This window comes from Ranitomeya imitator, chromosome 8 (assembly GCF_032444005.1).
Source record: "Ranitomeya imitator isolate aRanImi1 chromosome 8, aRanImi1.pri, whole genome shotgun sequence".
In the NCBI taxonomy this organism is placed as follows: Eukaryota; Metazoa; Chordata; class Amphibia; order Anura; family Dendrobatidae; genus Ranitomeya; species Ranitomeya imitator.
In genome coordinates this window covers 177,971,580-177,994,424 of record NC_091289.1, presented here as the reverse complement: position 1 = coordinate 177,994,424, position 22,845 = coordinate 177,971,580, and positions in this window count along the sequence as shown.

Below are 22,845 nucleotides of genomic sequence, written 5' to 3'. Positions count from 1 at the left end.
CAACTTTTGCATAAAAATAAATCACACAAATTACAGAGATGGACATTTCAATGTCTCGGGTTAATTATTAAATAAATCTTGCTTAGGAAAAATGGTTAAAACTGGCCCCCAAACAGAACCCAATGGAGCTTTTCCATCATGTCAGTCTCATGACCCTGGACACCATCATGAAATGCGCCTTCAGTTATCAAAGCAACTGTCAGAATAACAGGTTGGTTATTGGCAATAATGTAATTCTGTGTTCTGTGGGGCGTACATGTAATGTAGTGGACGGCTGCTGGTGTGATCCTTTCCTTGAAGACACCAATCTGAATATTTATCAGGATGAAAATGGTCATGGTTTATCTGATGAAGACCTGTGGGCAGAAGTGGACACATTCATGTTTGAAGGACATAATACAACGGCCAGTGGCATCTCCTGGACATTATACTGTATGGCTAAATACCCCGAGCACCAGGAGAAATGCCGGGAGGAGATCAGAGAGGTCCTGGGAGATCGGACCACAGTCGAGTGGTAAGAACTCTCAAAATATTATATCCTGGTTGCCAGTGGCGTAAAATGAAGCTCATGGACCCCAATTCAAAAGCTCCAACAAGGCCACCAATTATTGCAAGTCTTTAACAGTGTTAATGGAGCGCCCCCATGGGGCCGTGGGGTACTCGGTACCGGGTCCTGCGGTTCACAGGGGGATGTCACGGTGGCTGACCCGGTCCGTGGCCCTGGGACGTCCATGTAAAGGAGAAAGGTCTTTAAAGGGATGAAGTTAGTGTTCTTGATGCCACCTGTGGTATTCCGTCAGGGTGAACGACGCTGCTTTAAGGGGTCCACTGGGTGATCTTATGGCAGCTAGATGGTATACCTTCCCACAGGTGAAGTATATCCCCAGGGCTTCCCGGTGTATAGATGGTGAATGATGAATGGCGCAGTGAAGAACGAGGACACAAGGTTGCAGCCTCTTTACCTTTACTGAAGACTTCAGCATCCACAGTCCAGGGCACCAGATCACAGGGCAGGCAGAGTCCGGCCGGTTTGGAGACAAGTCCAGAGTCCTATTTGTCCAGGTGGAAATCAATAGCCTTCCCTTGCGCTGTAGTGGTGTAGTCCCTTACTGCCTATGGCTTCACATAAGGGTCTCACAGATGGGGTGTTTCTCTCTCTGTCCCCCGTAGTCGGATAGGACAATATCCGTATGACTGGTGGCTTGAGGCTGTTTATAGGGACTCTAGCACGCCCCAGCCTCTGAGGGGTGCCACTGTGCCTCCTGGGTGTAGGGCGAACAGGTAACCTGCAATTAGCTGTCCTGTCGGTCTCTGAAGTAAAGCATAAAGGTCCTTACTCCCTCGGTGTTCCGGCTACCGGGCTTCTGCGCTCCAGAGAGAGGCAGCCTATTCGGGGCTGGTCCCCCCCCTGGTATCCTCTCCTTTGCTCTGACTTCCTTCACACTCACTGCAATACAGTTCTGCCTTCTGAATGTCTCTTTCTGTGAGCTGCAGCTCTGAGGGCATGCACAGCTCCTCTGCTTCTTTTCCCTCTGTCTTTCTGACAGGAACTGAACCCTTTCCCTCCAGATCAGGATGTTCTTATAGGGGACTTCACCTTAAACAGGCTTAGAGCTCCCCCTTCTGGTCTGAAGTGTAAACATGTTGCATGCATTGTGTTACCTGACAAAGGGTTCTCCTTCATTGCCTCCAAACGTAACATCACTCTCCCTGTGGGGAAAGCAACATTACTGTGATGACCAGGACCCTGGGGCGCCACATTAATCTTTTCATATAGGTCAATGAGAGTTTTGGAGCCCCTAAGGCTCCAAGACCTGGGCGCGATTGTAACCCCTGCACCTATTGTAGTTAAGCACCTGCTGGTTGCAGCAGTGAGCCCCCTGTACCATTATATGTGCCTATGTTTAGATTACCGGTCTATATAGAAAATGATATGGGATGATGTTGGTTGTAGACCATTGCGTAGTCTCATAGTTTCCCAGAAATGGGCAAATGTGAAAATAATGATGCAATTAATACAAGAATCACAAAGTGGTCCTAATTCTTCAGGTGGAGAAACGCGTATCATGAAATAAAAGTGAATTGTGATAGATCACGAAAATGCTGCAGAATTATTTATCTCCCTAAAGTTTGCCTTGCAAGCACAATAGCAGAGTCATTAGTGTACAACTAAACTCAATAGTGAGGTTGTTTTGGTGGTGAAGTTGTGACGTGGCCAAGAATCATGTCTCCTGCACGGTTTTATGTGTGATACAGCTGTTAGCAAGCTCTTGCTCAACCACCTCCTCCAGCACCCTGAGCAAGGTCTATTACCTGAAAGCCAGTGCGGCTTCCATGCTGAACATGAGTGTGTGAAAGTTCTCCTGCTCACAGTGCCATCCGACAGGTCCTGCGAGTTCACAGCCAGTGAACTCACTTTACCTATGTGATATCAGCACGAGCACAGTGGAAAATTTTCCCCCATTTTAATAGCTAAGTATAAAGCTGTGAGCCCATAGGTATTACACCATTCCCAGGCTATAAACAACTGCCCCTCTGCTGGTTACAAAAATTACGCGGGAGCCCACACATTTTTTCCTGAAAAATTAATATTGTATTAAATACATATACAGTAAGCTGCACACACAATGCCCTAATTATATTTCTCACTGACATCTACAGTACAGACTAAAAGTTTGGACACACCTTCTCATTTAAAGATTTTTCTGTATTCTCTGTATAACCTAGAATATAAGACATAATTTCAGTTGTTTCACACGTTTTTGTTAAGTATATAATTCCACATGTGTTAATTCATAGTTTTGATGCCTTCAGTGTGAATGTACAATTTTCATAGTCATGAAAATACAGAAAAATCTTTAAATGAGAAGGTGTGTCCAAGCTTTTGGTCTGTACTGTATGTATCTACCTAGTCTATGTGTATTTACTGTATATAATCCATCTATTCTATGCTGTCGGCTCCTGCTGTGATTTTACACTAAGGCGGCTGCTAAATTGATGGCTTTATTCCATCAATAAATTATATATACACTGCTCAAAAAAATAAAGAGAACACTAAAATACCACATCCTGATGAGGTGGCGGATGGTCTCCTGAGGGATCTCCTCCCAGACCTGGACTAAAGCATCTGCCAACTCCTGGACAGTCTGTGGTGCAACGTGACGTTGGTGGATGGAGCGAGACATGATGTCCCAGATCTGCTCAATCGGATTCAGGTCTTGGGAACGGGCGGACCAGTCCACAGCTTGAATGCCTTCATCTTGCAGGAACTGCTGACACACTCCAGCCACATGAGGTCTGGCATTGTGCTGCATTAGGAGGAATCCAAGGCCAACCGCAGCAGCATATGGTCTCACAATGGGTCTGAGGATCTCATCTCGGTACCTAATGGCAGTCAGGCGACCTCTGGTGAGCACATGGAGGGCTATGCGGCCCTCCAAAGAAATGCCACCCCACACCATTACTGACCCAATGCCAAACCGGTCATGTTGAAGGATGTTGCAGGCAGCAGATCGCTCTCGACGGCATCTCCAGACTCTGTCACATCTGTCACATGTGCTCAGTGTGAACCTGCTTTCATCTGTGAAGAGCACAGGGCGCCAGTGGTGAATTTTACAATCCTGGTGTTCTGTGGCAAATGCCAAGCATCCTGCACAGTGTTGGGCTGTGAGCAGAACCCCCATCTGTGGATGTGGGACCCTCAGACCATTCTCATGGAGTCGGTTTCTAATCTTTTGTGCAGACACATGCACATTTGTGGCCTGCTGGAGGTCATTTTGCAGGGCTCTGGCAGTGCTTCTCCTGTTCCTCCTTGCACAAAGGCAGAGGTAGCAGTCCTGCTGCTCGGTTGTTGCCCTCCTACGGCCCCTCCATGTCTCCTGGTGTACTGGCCTGTCTTCTGGTAGCGACTCCAGCCTCTTGACACTACGCTGACAGACACAGCAAACCTACTTGCCACAGCTCACATTGATGTGCCATCCTGGATGAGCTGCACTACCTGAGCCACTTGTGTTTGTGGTTGTAGAGTCCATCTCATGCTACCACGAGTGTGAAAGCACAACCAACATTCAAAAGTGATCAAAACAGTAGCCAGAAAGCATTGGTACTGAGATGTGTCTGTGGTCCCCACCTGCAGAACCACTCCTTTATTGAGGGTGTCTTGATAATTGCCAATAATTTCCATCTGTTGTCTATTCCATTTGCACCACAGCATTTGAAATTGATTGTCAATCAGTGTTGCTTCCTAAGTGGACAGTTTGATTTCACAGAAGTTTGATTTACTTGGATTTAGATTCTGTTGTTTAAGTGTTCCCTTTATTTTTTTGAGCAGTGTATATATATATATATATATCTATATATAAGTTTTGAAGAATATTTCCTTTGAAAATGATGTGTAAATGGCATAGAGAATTTATCTATGTAAAGGCTCATGTTAAAATCGCATTGCAATCAGATAGCAATCACACTGCATTCGGATGTAAATCGGATGCTAGGTGTGAGAAATCGGATTGTACTAAAATGAAAAATGCATGTGTGATGCCCCAGGGTCCTGGTTGTCACAATAGAATTGCTTTCCTCACGGGGAGAGTGATATTATGTTTGGATGCGATGAAGGAGATCCTTTTATCAGGTAACCACAATGCATGCAACATGTTCACACTCCAGACCAGAAGGGGGAGCTCTAAGCCTAGTTTAGGGTGAACTCCTCTATAAATGCATCCTGATCTGGAGGGAAAGGGTTTCAGTTTCAGTTCAGAAAGTGAGAGGCACAGAAGAGAGCAGACCGACATAGAGTGTCAGAAGGTCTGAAGGGGCCTGTAGTCTGAAGTACTGCAGCCCCTGGAGGAAGAGACATACAGAAAGCCGAACATTGTACAGTGAGTGTGCAGGAGAGCGAAGCACAGGAGAGGACATCAGGGGAGACCAGCTAAGATCAGGCTGCCTCCTTCTAAAGCACAGATAACCGGTAGCCGGACCACCGAGGTTGTAAGGACTCTACGACTTACAGCCGAGACCGGCAGGACAGCTGAATTGCAAGTTATTTGTCCCCACACACACCTGAAGACACGGTGACACCTTTAGAGCCCGGGGCGTGCTAGAGTCCCAATAAACAGACTCAGTCACCAGTCATACAGGTATTGTCCTATCCTATACGGGGGACAGAGAGAGAACATCTGTGAGGACCTTATCTGAAGCCGTAGGCAGTAAGGGACTACAACACAACCGCGCTAGATGAAGGCTTTTAACTCCACTTGGTAAAGGGGACCCTGGATTCGCTTCCAAGCCGGCCGGACCTTGCCTGCCCTGTGATCTGGTGCCCTGGACTGTGGCTGCCTGAAGTCTTCAGTAAACAAGGTAAAGAGACTACAAACCTGCGTCCTTGTTCTTTACTGCGTCATTCACCATCTTCCATCTACACACCAGGAGCCCTGAGGACATACTTCACCTGTGGGAAGTTATACCATGTAGCTGCCATAACATCACCTCAGATGACCCCTTAAAGCAGCGTCGGTCCCCACTGACCGAACACCACAGGTGGCGTCACGAACATAAACTTCATTCCCTTTAAAGACCTTTCCCTTTTACATGGGTGCCCAGGGCCACGGAACGGGTCGCCACCGTGACATCCCCCTGTGAATACCGGACCCGGTACCGAGTACCCCACGGCCCTGGCAGGGTGACTCACATGACATTCGTCCGACTTTCCTGCATCAAAATTGGACCAAATTTAAAATCGTTAGTGTAGCTCCAGCCTAATGGGGAGAATGTTGGTGTACTTGATCTGTATGTGCAGGCTCTGACTCTACAGGCAGATTATACTAAGACATAGAGATTAGTGATGAGCTAACGTGCTTGAATAAGGTGTTATCTGAACATGCTCGGGTGGTAACCAATTGACTTTGGCGTGCTCGAAAAATTATCCGAGCATGTTAGCTCATCACTAATAGAGATATACTAGCTATTGAACACGTTCTACGCCCGGGTGACCAGCATTTATATTGGTATATGGTCTCCATACTGTCATGTGCTGCTCCATCCTGCGTCCCCATCCTGTCATGTGCTGCTGCAGCGCCCCAGAGTCCTGGTCGTTGCAGTAATGTCGCTCTGCCACTAAGGAGAGTGATGTTATGTCTGATTGCACTAAAGGAGTTCACCTGATCAGGTATCACAGTCACACATTACACTTCACACTCCGGCCACCAGGGGGAGCAAAAGGCACTATGTACTAGGCCACTCCTCACACTCTGGTAAAACTGGGCGTTGGACAGGAAGTTAGAGAGAACGCAGCCTGGGAGAGCTCCAGGGAGGACCTGTCAGGGGTGGCTTCCTGGCAGGTATCTAGCAGAAAGGACAGAACGTGACGGAGCCACGCCTGCACTACCTTGCGGCGGCATCCTAAGAAAGGAGACGAAGCGAAGTATTTTGTGGAGAAATGAGAAACGAGATCACAGCACAAGGAGATAGAACCAGTAGGAGTCGTGCCCCGAGAACGGCAACATCCTACTGAGGCGCGTAGCCGGTGGCCGGAACGCCGAGGAAGTAACTGACTCCAAGCATTACTTCAAACAGCGGCAGGACAGTTGATTACATGTTGGCTGTCTACCTTAAATCACCTAAGCAGACATAGGGGGCAAACGTGGAGAGGGGCGTCTCTAGGGTCCCAGAATAGCTCCGAGCCTTCCCGTCATACGGGTGCGTCCTAGCCAGATAAATTTGGGGGACGGAGAAGAGAAAGAACTGATACGAGAGTTGTGAGGACTATCCCGTGGTGCTCAGCACCGCTGCGTATTTCTCGCAAGTCACACTGTTGGTCCGTGTGTAATCCGTATTTTTCTCGCCCCCATAGACTTTCATTGGTGGATTTTTTACGCAATACGGTGACAAACGCAGCATGCTGCAATTTTCTACGCCCGTAAAACACAGCTGCGAAATATACAGCAGATAGGAGCTGCCCCATAGAGAATCATTGGTCAGTGTGCAATGCGTAGTTTTTGCGCCTCTCATACGTCCGTAAAACTCTCTAGTGTGACGCCGGCCTAATTGTAACACAGCGATGAGTTTATTTACGGGAATCAGTAAATGAAGTAAAAAAAAAAGACGCAATTGAGATTTTTCTTTATTAAACCTATAAAAAATGTTCATAAACCTGTGACGTTGATGCCGCGTTCGCACGTAGTGTAAATGCTGCGTTCTTTCTGCTGTTTTTTTTTCTGCAGGTGTCCGCACCACATAACGCAATAACAATCTCCTCTGATTATTGCGTGTTTGCTGCGTTTCTTTTAATGCATTTTCCCGCTTATTTGATGCAATTATCGGGCAGATATGGAGCAGAGCTTTTAACCCTTTTTTTAGTAATACAGAAAAGCTTTGATTCTGCTCTTAAAACTGCAGCAGCATTTTTTTCATGCAGTTTTTTTTTTCAGAAGAAGCAAATACAAAAAAATATGCATCAAAAACCGCAGAGTTCAGCAGCCATATAAAGCAAAAATGACACAGACGCATGATCCAAATTATTTGCCACATATTAACCCATTTCATGTGTCTGCTGGATTACCAGACCTATCATCACATGTCATACAAAACCAAAAAAAGATGATCAAACGGTCAAATTTTTAAAAAGATCTATATAAATTTTATTATCAAACTATTAAAATTACATAACACCAAATTGGGGAAGAAGGTGAAATAGAGCGACACATTCGCTTAGTCTAATACATGGTAACCGACGCCATCACCTGGAACAACAGCTAAACTGCATGATATATACTGTACATAGTGTAGTCCCTTTAATGGACACTACCAGCTGCGGCTCATATAGCATATTGCCACATAGTACAATGTTGTCTGTTATCTGGTTGCCACTAGCTGGTGCAGATAAAAACATCATACCCCATATATCCATTTCTTTATATATTCAAGTGACCACACCAAAAGAGTCCTCTAAATAAAGGAGAAACCATGTCCAAAAAGGACCATGTAGACCGGTCACCAATATTTACCTGTTAATTACAGAGATATAGGGGTAAAGCTGAAGACCAGGCAAGTGCGTCCGCCCCAACGCGCGTTTCGGACCTTTCCTTTTGCAACCGCAACAACAACCAAAACCGGCGTCACAAGAAGGAAAAGTCAAATGACCACACCAAAAGAGTCCTCTAAATAAAGGAGAAACCGTGTCCAAAAAGGACCATGTAGATTGGTCACCAATATTTACCTGTTAATTACAGAGATATAGGGGTAAAGCTGAAGTCCAGGCAAGTGTGTCTGCCCCAATGCACGTTTCGGACCTTTCCTTTTGCAACCGCAACAACGACCAAAACCGGCGTCACAAGAAGGAAAAGTCAAATGACCACACCAAAAGAGTCCTCTAAATAAAGGAGAAACCGTGTCCAAAAAGGACCATGTAGATTGGTCACCAATAGGGTTGAGCGAAACGGGTCGAACATTTTCAAAAGTCGCCGACTTTTGGCTAAGTCGGGGTTTCATGAAACCCGATCCGACCCCTGTGCGGGGTCGGCCATGCGGTACGCGACTTTCGCGCCAAAGTCGCGTTTCAATGACGCGAAAAGCGCCATTTCTCAGCCAATGAAGGTAAACGCAGAGTGTGGGCAGCGTGATGACATAGGTCCTGGTCCCCACCATCTTTGAGAAGGGCATTGCAGTGATTGGCTTGCTGTCTGCGACGTCACAGGGGCTATAAAGAGGCGTTCCCGCCGACCGCCATCTTACTGCTGCTGATCTGAGCTTAGGGAGAGGTTGCTGCCGCTTTGTCAGAAGCAGGGATAGCGTTAGGCAGGGTCCATTAACCACAAAACCGCTTGTGCTGCAGCGATTTGCACTGTCCAACACCACCCTCGGTGTGCAGGGACAGTGGAAGTTTTTTTTTTTTTTTTCCCCCTCAGCGCTGTAGCTCATTGGGCTGCCCTAGAAGGCTCCCTGATAGCTGCATTGCTGTGTGTACGCCGCTGTGCAAACCAACTGCTTTTTTCAAAGCACAAATCCTCTTGTTCCTTCCTTTCTGCACAGCTATCTTTTTTGTTTGTCCACACTTTTTATTTGATTTGTGCATCAGTCCACTCCTTATTGCTGCCTGCCATACCTGGCTGAGATTACTGCAGAGAGATAGTAATTGTAGGACATTCCCTGTTTTGTTTTTTTTTTGGTGGGAGATTAAGATTGGCAATTTGGCATTTCTGCTAGAGTGCCATCCCTGTGTGTGCCATCTCTCTCACATAGTGGGCCATAGAAAGCCTTTTCATTTTTCTGTATTTTTTTTTGTGGGGTGTATAAATTCTCCCTGATAAAAATACAGTGGGAGATTAATATTAGCCTTTGGGCTTGTGTGCCAGTCCTGAGTGTGCCATCTGTCTCACAAATAGTGGGCCATAGAAAGCCTATTTTATTTTTTTTGGGGTTTTATAAATTCTCCCTGAAAAAAAGGGAGATTAATATTGGCCTCTGGGCTTGTGTGCCAGTCCTGAGCGTGCCATCTGTGCCAGCCCTGAGCTTGCCATCTCTCTCACAAATAGTGGGCCATAGAAAGCCTATTTAATTTTTTTTTTGGTTTTATAAATTCTCCCTGAAAAAAAGGGAGATTAATATTGGCCTCTGGGCTTGTGTGCCAGTTGTGAGCGTGCCATCTGTGCCAGTCCTGAGCGTGCCATCTCTCTCACAAATAGTGGGCCATAGAAAGCCTATTTAATTTTTTTTTTGGTTTTATAAATTTTCCCTGAAAAAAGGGAGATTAATATTGGCCTCTGGGCTTGTGTGCCAGTCCTGAGCGTGCCATCTGTGCCAGCCCTGAGCGTGCCATCTCTCTCACAAATAGTGGGCCATAGAAAGCCTATTTAATTTATTTTTTTGGTTTTATAAATTCTCCCTGAAAAAAAGGGAGATTAATATTGGCCTCTGGGCTTGTGTGCCAGTTGTGAGCGTGCCATCTGTGCCAGTCCTGAGCGTGCCATCTCTCTCACAAATAGTGGGCCATAGAAAGCCTATTTAATTTTTTTTTTGGTTTTATAAATTTTCCCTGAAAAAAGGGAGATTAATATTGGCCTCTGGGCTTGTGTGCCAGTTGTGAGCGTGCCATCTGTGCCAGTTGTGAGCGTGCCATCTCTCTCACAAATAGTGGGCCATAGAAAGCCTATTTAATTTTTTTTTTGGTTTTATAAATTTTCCCTGAAAAAAGGGAGATTAATATTGGCCTCTGGGCTTGTGTGCCAGTTGTGAGCGTGCCATCTGTGCCAGTTGTGAGCGTGCCATCTCTCTCACAAATAGTGGGCCATAGAAAGCCTATTTAATTTTTTTTTTGGTTTTATAAATTTTCCCTGAAAAAAGGGAGATTAATATTGGCCTCTGGGCTTGTGTGCCAGTTGTGAGCGTGCCATCTGTGCCAGTCCTGAGCGTGCCATCTCTCTCACAAATAGTGGGCCATAGAAAGCCTATTTAATTTTTTTTTTGGTTTTATAAATTCTCCCTGAAAAAAAGGGAGATTAATATTGGCCTCTGGGCTTGTGTGCCAGTTGTGAGCGTGCCATCTGTGCCAGTCCTGAGCGTGCCATCTCTCTCACAAATAGTGGGCCATAGAAAGCCTATTTAAATATTTTTTTGGTTTTATAAATTCTCCCAGAAAAAAAGGGAGATTAATATTGGCCTCTGGGCTTCTGTGCCAGTCCTGAGCGTGCCATCTGTGCCAGTCCTGAGCGTCCCATCTCTCTCACAAATAGTGGGCCATAGAAAGCCTATTTTTTTTTTTTTTTGGGTTTTAGAAATTCTCCCTGAAAAAAAAAGGGAGATTAATATTGCCCTTTGGGCTTGTGTGCCAGTACTAAGCGTTCCATCTCTCTCTCTCTCTCAGTCAGTGGGCCATAGAACGCCTATTTTTGTTTTTATTTGTTTTCTAAATTCTCCCTGAAAAAATCATTTTATTTTATTTGGTTTCTAAATTCTTCCTGATAAAATCATATTTTTTTTATTATTTTTTTTTCTAAAGTCTCCCTGAAAAAAAAAAAAAAAAAACAACCAAAAAAAACAGTGGGAGATTAATATTGGCCTTTCTGCTTGTGTGCCAGTCTTGACTCCTGGGTGTGCCATCTGTCTCTCTCTCTCTCTCTCTCTCTCCAATTGTGGTCCATAGAAAGCCTATATTTTTTTTCCTTGATTTGGGTTCAAAAATCTACCAGAGAAAATAACTACATCAATCATTGGTAGAAAAATATTGGCCTCTGGGCTTGTGTGCCACTCCTGACTCCTGTGTGCGTCATCTCTCAGTCAGTGGGCCATAGAACGCCTATTTTTGTTTTTATTTGTTTTCTAAATTCTCCCTGAAAAAATCATTTTATTTTATTTGGTTTCTAAATTCTTCCTGATAAAATCATATTTTTTTAATTATTTTTTTTTCTAAAGTCTCCCTGAAAAAAAAAAAAAAAAAACAAACCCAAAAAAAAATTGGGAGATTAATATTGGCCTTTCTGCTTGTGTGCCAGTCTTGACTCCTGGGTGTGCCATCTCTCTCTCTCTCTCTCTCTCTCTCTCTCCAATTGTGGTCCATAGAAAGCCTATATTTTTTTTCCTTGATTTGGGTTCAAAAATCTACCAGAGAAAATAACTACATCAATCATTGGTAGAAAAATATTGGCCTCTGGGCTTGTGTGCCACTCCTGACTCCTGTGTGCGTCATCTCTCAGTCAGTGGGCCATAGAACGCCTATTTTTGTTTTTATTTGTTTTCTAAATTCTCCCTGAAAAAATCATTTTATTTTATTTGGTTTCTAAATTCTTCCTGATAAAATCATATTTTTTTTATTATTTTTTTTTCTAAAGTCTCCCTGAAAAAAAAAAAAAAAAAACAAACCCAAAAAAAAATTGGGAGATTAATATTGGCCTTTCTGCTTGTGTGCCAGTCTTGACTCCTGGGTGTGCCATCTCTCTCTCTCTCTCTCTCTCTCTCTCTCTCTCTCTCTCTCTCTCCAATTGTGGTCCATAGAAAGCCTATATTTTTTTTCCTTGATTTGGGTTCAAAAATCTACCAGAGAAAATAACTACATCAATCATTGGTAGAAAAATATTGGCCTCTGGGCTTGTGTGCCACTCCTGATTCCTGTGTGCGTCATCTCTCACTCAGTGGCCCATAGAAAGCATATAGTTTGTTACATTTGTTTTCTAAATTCTCCCTGCAAAAATCTATTTTTTATTTTTTTTTGCGGTTTCTAAAGTGTTCCTGAAAAAAATAAAAATAAAAAAAAAATAATAGTGTGACATTAATATTAACATTTGTGCTTCAGTGACAGTCCTGCGTGTGGGGCATCTCTCTAATTTGCAGCCACCAAAAAAAGAGTGTGTAACATTGGCCCTGATTTTCGCTGTGGTCTCACCAACCTGTAAAGGGGTAGCTAAATCATACTGAAGTTATAGCTCACCGTGTAAGTTGTGTGACTGCAACAAATAACGTTAGTTTGGTTACGTTTTTAAAACAATGAGGAAGTCTAGTGGAAGAGGTCGTGGCCGGGGGCGTTCATTGTCAGCTGGTAATGAGGGTAGTGGTAGTGGTGGAGCATCAGGTGGTCGTGGGGAAAAAAATATTGCACCTAAGTCTGGAGCTGTGGAGCCAGGTTCGTCGTCCGGCTACACAAGGCCTCGAACGCTCCCTTTTCTGGGATTAGGAAAACCGCTTTTAAAGCCGGAGCAGCAAGAGCAAGTTTTGGCTTATCTTGCTGACTCAGCCTCTAGCTCTTTTGCCTCCTCTCGTGAAACTGGTAAAAGTAAAAGCAGCGCGTCGTTAGTGGATGTTCACGGTCAGGGACAAGTCACTTCCTTGTCCTCTTCAGCAAAAACAACAAAAGAGAAGAATGCAGCAGGCGACACAACGGGTTACTCCATGGAGCTCTTTACACATACCGTCCCTGGCTTAGAAAGTGAAGCAGTTAACAGTCCATGCCCATTACAAATTGAATCTGACATGGAGTGCACTGACGCACAGCCACAGCCAGACTACTATGCTGGTCCTTTGACTCAGACCACAACATTGCCCTCGCAGGGTGCTGATCAAGAATCAGACCCTGATGAGACTATGTTGCCCCATCACGAACGCTATACCACCGAACGACACGGTGACACAGACGAAGTTGCGCAGGAGGTACAAGAAGAGTTATTAGATGACCCAGTTCTTGACCCCGATTGGCAGCCATTGGGGGAACAGGGTGCAGGCGGCAGCAGTTCTGAAGCAGAGGAGGAGGAGGGGCCGCAGCAGGCATCAACATCGCCACAGGTTCCATCTGCCGGGCCCGTATCTTGCCCAAAACGCGTGGCAAAGCCAAAACCTGGTGGAGGACAGCGTGGCCATCCGGTTAAAGCTCAGTCTGCAATGCCTGAAAAGGTATCCGATGCTAGAAAGAGTGCAGTCTGGCATTTTTTTAAACAACATCCAATTGATCAGCGCAAAGTCATCTGTCAAAAATGTTCTACTTCCTTAAGCAGAGGTCAGAATCTGAAAAGTCTCAATACTAGTTGCATGCATAGACATTTAACCACCATGCATTTGAAAGCTTGGACTAACTACCAAACGTCCCTTAAGGTTGTTGCACCCTCGGCCAATGAAGCTAGTCATCAACGCAACATCCCTTCCGGCAGTGTAGGACCACCATTTAGCGCACCACCTGCTGTATCTGTGCAGGTATCTTTGCCAGGCCAAAGCAGTCAGGGTCAGGGAATCACCAGTTTCGTAGTAGGAAACACTGCATCTAGGGCACCGGCGGCAACAATACCATCTCCCACCGTCTCTCAGTCTGCCATGTCCACCGGCACCCCCGCTAGTTCCACGATCTCCAGCTCTCCAGTCCAGCTCACCCTACATGAGACTATGGTTAGAAAAAGGAAATACTTAGCCTCGCATCCGCGTACACAGGGTTTGAACGCCCACATAGCTAGACTAATCTCGTTAGAGATGATGCCCTACCGGTTAGTTGAAAGCGAAGCGTTCAAAGACCTGATGGACTACGCTGTACCACGCTACGAGCTACCCAGTCGACACTTTTTTCCAGAAAAGCCATCCCAGCCCTCCACCAGCATGTTAAAGAGCGCATCGTCCATGCACTCAGGCAATCTGTGAGCACAAAGGTGCACCTGACAACAGATGCATGGACCAGTAGGCATGGCCAGGGACGTTACGTGTCCATCACGGCACACTGGGTAAATGTGGTGGATTCAGGGTCCACAGGGGACAGCAAGTTTGGGACAGTTCTGCCTAGCCCACGGTCTAGTAAACAGTTGTCTGTAGCCGTTCGCACCCCCTCCTCCTCCTCCTCGTCCTCCTGCAGAAGCAAGAGCTCGTCCACAGACCGCAGTCGCACAAACACTCCATCCGCACCTGCCACAGTTGCACACCAGGTCTCCCATTATGGGGCAGCTACTGGCATACGTCAGCAGGCTGTATTGGCTATGAAGTGTTTGGGCGACAATAGACACACCGCGGAAGTTCTGTCCGAGTTCTTGCAGCAAGAAACGCAGTCGTGGCTGGGCACTGTAGATCTTGAGGCAGGCAAGGTAGTGAGTGATAACGGAAGGAATTTCATGGCTGCCATCTCCCTTTCCCAACTGAAACACATTCCTTGCCTGGCTCACACCTTAAACCTGGTGGTGCAGTGCTTCCTGAAAAGTTATCCGGGGTTATCCGACCTGCTCCTCAAAGTGCGTGGACTTTGCGCACATATCCGCCGTTCGCCTGTACACTCCAGCCGTATGCAGACCTATCAGCGTTCTTTGAACCTTCCCCAGCATCGCCTAATCATAGACGTTGCAACAAGGTGGAACTCAACACTGCACATGCTTCAGAGACTGTGCGAACAGAGGCGGGCTGTAATGTTTTTGTGGGAGGATACACATACACGGGCAGGCAGTAGGATGGCAGACATGGAGTTGTCAGGTGTGCAGTGGTCGAAGATTCAAGACATGTGTCAAGTCCTTCAGTGTTTTGAGGAATGCACACGGCTGGTTAGTGCAGACAACGCCATAATAAGCATGAGCATCCCCCTAATGCGTCTGCTGATGCAAAGTTTGACGCACATAAAGGATCAGGCGTCTGCACCAGAGGAAGAGGAAAGCCTTGATGACAGTCAGCGATTGTCTGGTCAGGGCAGTGTACATGACGAGGTACCGGGCGAAGAGGAGGTGGAGGATGAGGAGGATGATGGGGATGAGTATATTTTTAATGAGGAAGCTTTCCCGGGGGCACGGGAAATTGGTGGCGTGGCAAGGCCGGGTTCTGGTTTTTTGAGGGACACAAGTGACGTAGATTTGCCTGCAACTGCCCCTCAACCAAGCACAACCGCAGATTTGACAACGGGAACTTTGGCCCACATGGCGGATTATGCCTTGCGTATCCTCAAAAGGGACACACGCATTACAAAAATGATGAACGATGACGATTACTGGTTGGCCTGCCTCCTTGATCCTCGCTATAAAGGCAAATTGCAAAATATTATGCCACATGAGAACTTGGAACTAATATTAGCAACAAAACAATCAACTCTTGTTGACCGTTTGCTTCTGGCATTCCCTGCACACAGCGCCCGTGATCGTTCTCACACGAGCTCCAGGGGCCAGCAGACCAGAGGTGTTAGAGGGGCAGAAATCAGAAGTGGCGTTGGCCAGAGGGGTTTTCTGACCAGGTTGTGGAGTGATTTTTCTATGACCGCAGACAGGACAGGTACTGCAGCATCAATTCAAAGTGACAGGAGACAACATTTGTCCAGTATGGTTACAAACTATTTTTCATCCCTTATCGACGTTCTCCCTCAACCGTCATTCCCATTTGATTACTGGGCATCCAAATTAGACACCTGGCCAGAATTGGCAGAATATGCATTGCAGGAGCTTGCTTGCCCGGCAGCTAGTGTCCTATCAGAAAGAGTATTCAGTGCTGCAGGTTCAATACTAACAGAAAAAAGGACTCGTCTGGCTACCCAAAATGTAGATGATCTAACCTTCATTAAAATGAACCACAACTGGATTTCAAAATCTTTTGCCCCACCCTGCCCGGCTGACACCTAGCTTTCCTATGAAAAGGTCTTGCCTGTGGACTATTCTGAATGACTTTTCCAATCTCGTAATTTTCTTCACCTGATTGTCCAGCATACGACATGTTTCCACCTCACGAAATGGCCAAACTCCCCACACGGGGCCGTGCTATCGCCACTTTGCGCTTGGACCCTTGAGAGTGCTGTTTGTCTGAAGAGGTGGGTGTGGCCGCTTTTGGTCGACGGCACTGCCACTGGGTCCCTCATAGTACAATAAAGTGTCTCTGGCGGTGGTGGTGCGCACCCAACGTCAGACACACCGTTGTAATATGAGGGGCCCTGTGCCTGTACCGCCGGCCACAAGACAGTTCCCCCCCCCCAGCTCAAACAGTGCTCTACCACTAGCAAAATTATCTCTCACAGCTTCACCAATGTGTAGTCTAGGCGCTGACATCCTTCAATGCCTGGCACTGACAATACCATTGTTTTGACATTTTTGTTATGTTAGGCCTTCGAAGCCTGTCTGCGGTCCCTTCTTTCTACAACTACTACACTGACCAGGCCACTGCTGGCCGCGTTACCCTGGAACCAATTTAAAAGTGCCTACAGCCAGCCCAAGTTTGTTATGTTAGGCCTTGGAAGCCTGTCTGCGGTCACTCCTTCCACTAGACTTCCACTGACCAGACCACCGCTGCCCGTGTACCCCTGGAACCAATTTAAAAGTGCCTACAGCCAGCCCAAGTTTGTTATGTTAGGCCTTGGAAGCCTGTCTGCGGTCACTCCTTCCACTGACCAGACCACTGCTGCCCGTGTACCCCTGGAACCAATTTAAAAGTGCCTACAGCCAGCCCAAGTTTGTTATGTTAGGCCTTGGAAGCCTGTCTGCGGTCACTCCTTCCACTGACCAGACCACTGCTGCCCGTGTACCCCTGGAACCAATTTAAAAGTGCCTACAGCCAGCCCAAGTTTGTTATGTTAGGCCTTGGAAGCCTGTCTGCGGTCACTCCTTCCACTAGACTTCCACTGACCAGACCACTGCTGCCCGTGTACCCCTGGAACCAATTTAAAAGTGCCTACAGCCAGCCCAAGTTTGTTATGTTAGGCCTTGGAAGCCTGTCTGCGGTCACTCCTTCCACTAGACTTCCACTGACCAGACCACTGCTGCCCGTGTACCCCTGGAACCAATTTAAAAGTGCCTACAGCCAGCCCAAGTTTGTTATGTTAGGCCTTGGAAGCCTGTCTGCGGTCACTCCTTCCACTAGACTTCCACTGACCAGACCACTGCTGCCCGTGTACCCCTGGAACCAATTTAAAAGTGCCTACAGCCAGCCCAAGTTTGTTATGTTAGGCCTTGGAAGCCTGTCTGCGGTCACTCCTTCCACTGACCAGACCACTGCTGCCCGTGTACCCCTGGAACCAATTTAAAAGTGCCTACAGCCAGCCCAAGTTTGTTATGTTAGGCCTTGGAAGCCTGTCTGCGGTCACTCCTTCCACTGACCAGACCACTGCTGCCCGTGTACCCCTGGAACCAATTTAAAAGTGCCTACAGCCAGCCCAAGTTTGTTATGTTAGGCCTTGGAAGCCTGTCTGCGGTCACTCCTTCCACTGACCAGACCACTGCTGCTCGTGTACCCCTGGAACCAATTTAAAAGTGCCTACAGCCAGCCCAAGTTTGTTATGTTAGGCCTTGGAAGCCTGTCTGCGGTCACTCCTTCCACTGACCAGACCACTGCTGCCCGTGTACCCCTGGAACCAATTTAAAAGTGCCTACAGCCAGCCCAAGTTTGTTATGTTAGGCCTTGGAAGCCTGTCTGCGGTCACTCCTTCCACTAGACTTCCACTGACCATACACTGCTGCCCATGTACCCCTGGAACAAATTTAAAAGTGCCTACAGCCAGCCCAAGTTTGTTATGTTAGGCCTTCGAAGCCTGTCTGCGTCCCGTTCTTTCAACTACAACTACACTGACCAGGCCACTGATGGCCGTGTTCCCCTGGAACCAATTTTAACTTGCCTACAGCCAGCCCTATGTTATTATGTTAGGCCTTCGAAGCCTGTCTGCGTCCCGTTCTTTCAACTACAACTACACTGACCAGGCCACTGATGGCCGTGTTCCCCTGGAACCAATTTTAACTTGCCTACAGCCAGCCCAATGTTAGGCCTTTGATGCCTGTCTGCCGTCACTCCTTCCACTAGGCCTCCACTGACCTGTCTACTGCGGCCCGTGTACCCCTTGAACCAACCTAATAAAATATTTTAAAAATTAATTTGATTATAAAAAATAAGATCGTGTTGAGATCTCAAATGCAGACATTTTAACAATCAAAACAAACACACATCAAATATGTGGAACTGTACTACAAAGGTCCAACAGCTACAATTTCTTTCTCCTGCAAGAAGTTAACTGAAAGTTTTTTGGAGTTGTTAACACAGATATGGCATCCACCGAGTGTTGTCCTGTCGCGTCTCCTTTAAATTATTTCCAATAAGATGTTAAACTACTAATTTAATAAAATCAATAATTAAAAAATTAATTGAGTAAGTCAAAAGCACATTGCAAATAAACATTAATTACAAATCAAGAAGCATGGCGCGTCCGAGGGTGAGTAGATACCGAATAAGAATATAATCACCCTCGGACGCGCAATGCTTATTTAAAACAGCCTTCCTTCCTATGAATCAGCCCTTCCGTGGTGTAGAGAGAGGTTGTGTTACACTCCAAGGTGTTCCCCAGGTTGCCTTTCCTGAGCTTCGATCTTCCGGCTCTCGTTTAGTAGCTGTTGGAAACTACGCTGCATTAGGCCTACTAATTGTGTATGGGTGAAACAGTGGCGCATCTGCGGTCCCTCCTTCCACTAGGCCTCCACTGACCTGTCTACTGCGGCCCGTGTACCCCTTGAACCAACCTAATAAAATATTTTAAAAATTAATTTGATTATAAAAAATAAGATCGTGTTGAGATCTCAAATGCAGACATTTTAACAATCAAAACAAACACACATCAAATATCTGGAACTGTACTACAAAGGTCCAACAGCTACAATTTCTTTCTCCTGCAAGAAGTTAACTGAAAGTTTTTTGGAGTTGTTAACACAGATATGGCATCCACCGAGTGTTGTCCTGTCGCGTCTCCTTTAAATTATTTCCAATAAGATGTTAAACTACTAATTTAATAAAATCAATAATTAAAAAATTAATTGAGTAAGTCAAAAGCACATTGCAAATAAACATTAATTACAAATCAAGAAGCATGGCGCGTCCGAGGGTGAGTAGATACCGAATAAGAATATAATCACCCTCGGACGCGCAATGCTTATTTAAAACAGCCTTCCTTCCTATGAATCAGCCCTTCCGTGGTGTAGAGAGAGGTTGTGTTACACTCCAAGGTGTTCCCCAGGTTGCCTTTCCTGAGCTTCGATCTTCCGGCTCTCGTTTAGTAGCTGTTGGAAACTACGCTGCATTAGGCCTACTAATTGTGTATGGGTGAAACAGTGGCGCATCTGCGGTCCCTCCTTCCACTAGGCCTCCACTGACCTGTCTACTGCGGCCCGTGTACCCCTTGAACCAACCTAATAAAATATTTTAAAAATTAATTTGATTATAAAAAATAAGATCGTGTTGAGATCTCAAATGCAGACATTTTAACAATCAAAACAAACACACATCAAATATCTGGAACTGTACTACAAAGGTCCAACAGCTACAATTTCTTTCTCCTGCAAGAAGTTAACTGAAAGTTTTTTGGAGTTGTTAACACAGATATGGCATCCACCGAGTGTTGTCCTGTCGCGTCTCCTTTAAATTATTTCCAATAAGATGTTAAACTACTAATTTAATAAAATCAATAATTAAAAAATTAATTGAGTAAGTCAAAAGCACATTGCAAATAAACATTAATTACAAATCAAGAAGCATGGCGCGTCCGAGGGTGAGTAGATACCGAATAAGAATATAATCACCCTCGGACGCGCAATGCTTATTTAAAACAGCCTTCCTTCCTATGAATCAGCCCTTCCGTGGTGTAGAGAGAGGTTGTGTTACACTCCAAGGTGTTCCCCAGGTTGCCTTTCCTGAGCTTCGATCTTCCGGCTCTCGTTTAGTAGCTGTTGGAAACTACGCTGCATTAGGCCTACTAATTGTGTATGGGTGAAACAGTGGCGCATCTGCGGTCCCTCCTTCCACTAGGCCTCCACTGACCTGTCTACTGCGGCCCGTGTACCCCTTGAACCAACCTAATAAAATATTTTAAAAATTAATTTGATTATAAAAAATAAGATCGTGTTGAGATCTCAAATGCAGACATTTTAACAATCAAAACAAACACACATCAAATATCTGGAACTGTACTACAAAGGTCCAACAGCTACAATTTCTTTCTCCTGCAAGAAGTTAACTGAAAGTTTTTTGGAGTTGTTAACACAGATATGGCATCCACCGAGTGTTGTCCTGTCGCGTCTCCTTTAAATTATTTCCAATAAGATGTTAAACTACTAATTTAATAAAATCAATAATTAAAAAATTAATTGAGTAAGTCAAAAGCACATTGCAAATAAACATTAATTACAAATCAAGAAGCATGGCGCGTCCGAGGGTGAGTAGATACCGAATAAGAATATAATCACCCTCGGACGCGCAATGCTTATTTAAAACAGCCTTCCTTCCTATGAATCAGCCCTTCCGTGGTGTAGAGAGAGGTTGTGTTACACTCCAAGGTGTTCCCCAGGTTGCCTTTCCTGAGCTTCGATCTTCCGGCTCTCGTTTAGTAGCTGTTGGAAACTACGCTGCATTAGGCCTACTAATTGTGTATGGGTGAAACAGTGGCGCATCTGCGGTCCCTCCTTCCACTAGGCCTCCACTGACCTGTCTACTGCGGCCCGTGTACCCCTTGAACCAACCTAATAAAATATTTTAAAAATTAATTTGATTATAAAAAATAAGATCGTGTTGAGATCTCAAATGCAGACATTTTAACAATCAAAACAAACACACATCAAATATGTGGAACTGTACTACAAAGGTCCAACAGCTACAATTTCTTTCTCCTGCAAGAAGTTAACTGAAAGTTTTTTGGAGTTGTTAACACAGATATGGCATCCACCGAGTGTTGTCCTGTCGCGTCTCCTTTAAATTATTTCCAATAAGATGTTAAACTACTAATTTAATAAAATCAATAATTAAAAAATTAATTGAGTAAGTCAAAAGCACATTGCAAATAAACATTAATTACAAATCAAGAAGCATGGCGCGTCCGAGGGTGAGTAGATACCGAATAAGAATATAATCACCCTCGGACGCGCAATGCTTATTTACAACAGCCTTCCTTCCTATGAATCAGCCCTTTCGTGGTGTAGAGAGAGGTTGTGTTACACTAAGGTGTTCCCCGGGTTGCCTTTCATGAGCTTCGATCTTCCGGCTCTCGTTTAGTAGTTGGTGGAAACTACGCTGCATTAGGCCTACAAATTTGGTATGGGGTGTAGAGACAGGTTGTGTTACACTCCAAGGTTTTCACCAGGTTGCCTTTCCTGAGCTTCGATCTTCATGCTCTCGTTTAGTAGTTGTAGAAAAGTACGCTGCATTAGGCCTACAAAATGGGTATGGGGTGGAGAGAGATGGTGTGTTACACTCCAAGGTGTTCCCCAGGTTGCCTTTCCTGAGCTTCGATCTTCATGCTCTCGTTTAGTAGGTGTCGGAAAGTAGGCTGCATTAGGCCTAAAAAATGGGGAATGGGGTGGAGAGAGATGGTGTGTTACACTCCAAGGTGTTCCCCAGGTTTCCTTGCCATTGCTTCGGTCTTCCGACTCTCGTTTAGTAGTTGTAGAAAAGTACACTGCATTAGGCCTAAAAAATGGGTATGGGGTGTAGAGAGATGGTGTGATCCACTCCAAGGTGTTCCCCAGGTTGCCTTTCCTGAGCTTCGATCTTCATGCTCTCGTTTAGTAGGTGTCGGAAAGTAGGCTGCATTAGGCCTACAAATTGGGTATGGGGTGGAGAGAGATGGTGTGTTACACTCCAAGGTGTTCCCCAGGTTGCCTTTCCTGAGCTTCTATCTTCAGGCTCTCATTAAATTGTGGTTAAATGGAACAACTGCATTTGGCGTACTAGTTGGTTTGGGGCCTACTATCGGTGTCTGCCACTCCTTGCTGTTCTCCTGGTTTCCTGTCCTGAAATTCCATTTTCAGGCTCTCGTTAAGTAGTTGTTAATGTTAGACTGCATTTGGCCTACTAGTTGGGTTGGGGCCTACTATCGGTGTCTGCCACTCCTTGCTGTTCTCCTCCACTGAACAAAGCTGTGCCGCCTGTTTACTACGGTTGCCAATTTTGAACTGCATTTCGACTACTTACTGATTTGGCCCTACTCTCTGTGTCAGCCTCTCATTCCAGTTGTCCTCCACTGCAATGCCCCCTGGTTATTCCTGTGTTACCAATTTTGAACTGCATTTAGCCCACTTTCTTCTTTGGGCCTATATCTGTGTTTCCACTTCATCGTGCCCATTGCCCAGCCAGTGATAGATGAGTCTGCTGGTACATTGACCCATAACGCAACATTCCCCGTGCACGCTACACAACAACATTGTGACCCTGCTGAAAGTCAGGTTGCTCTTCCCGCATACCATACCACCTTACACGGGGACAAAGAGGAAGGTGCAGATGAAAGTGCAGGTTCCTTCATCAGGTGGGGGGAGGAATACTAGTTGGCGACGTCACTGGCACAGGGCCTCTCATAGTACGCAAAAGTGTTGCTGCCGGTGGGAGGCGCCCCCGCCGTGCAAACACACCGCTGTACTTTGAGGGGCCCTGTGCCAGTGCCAATGCCAACGAGTGGGCCCCCCCTGCTTG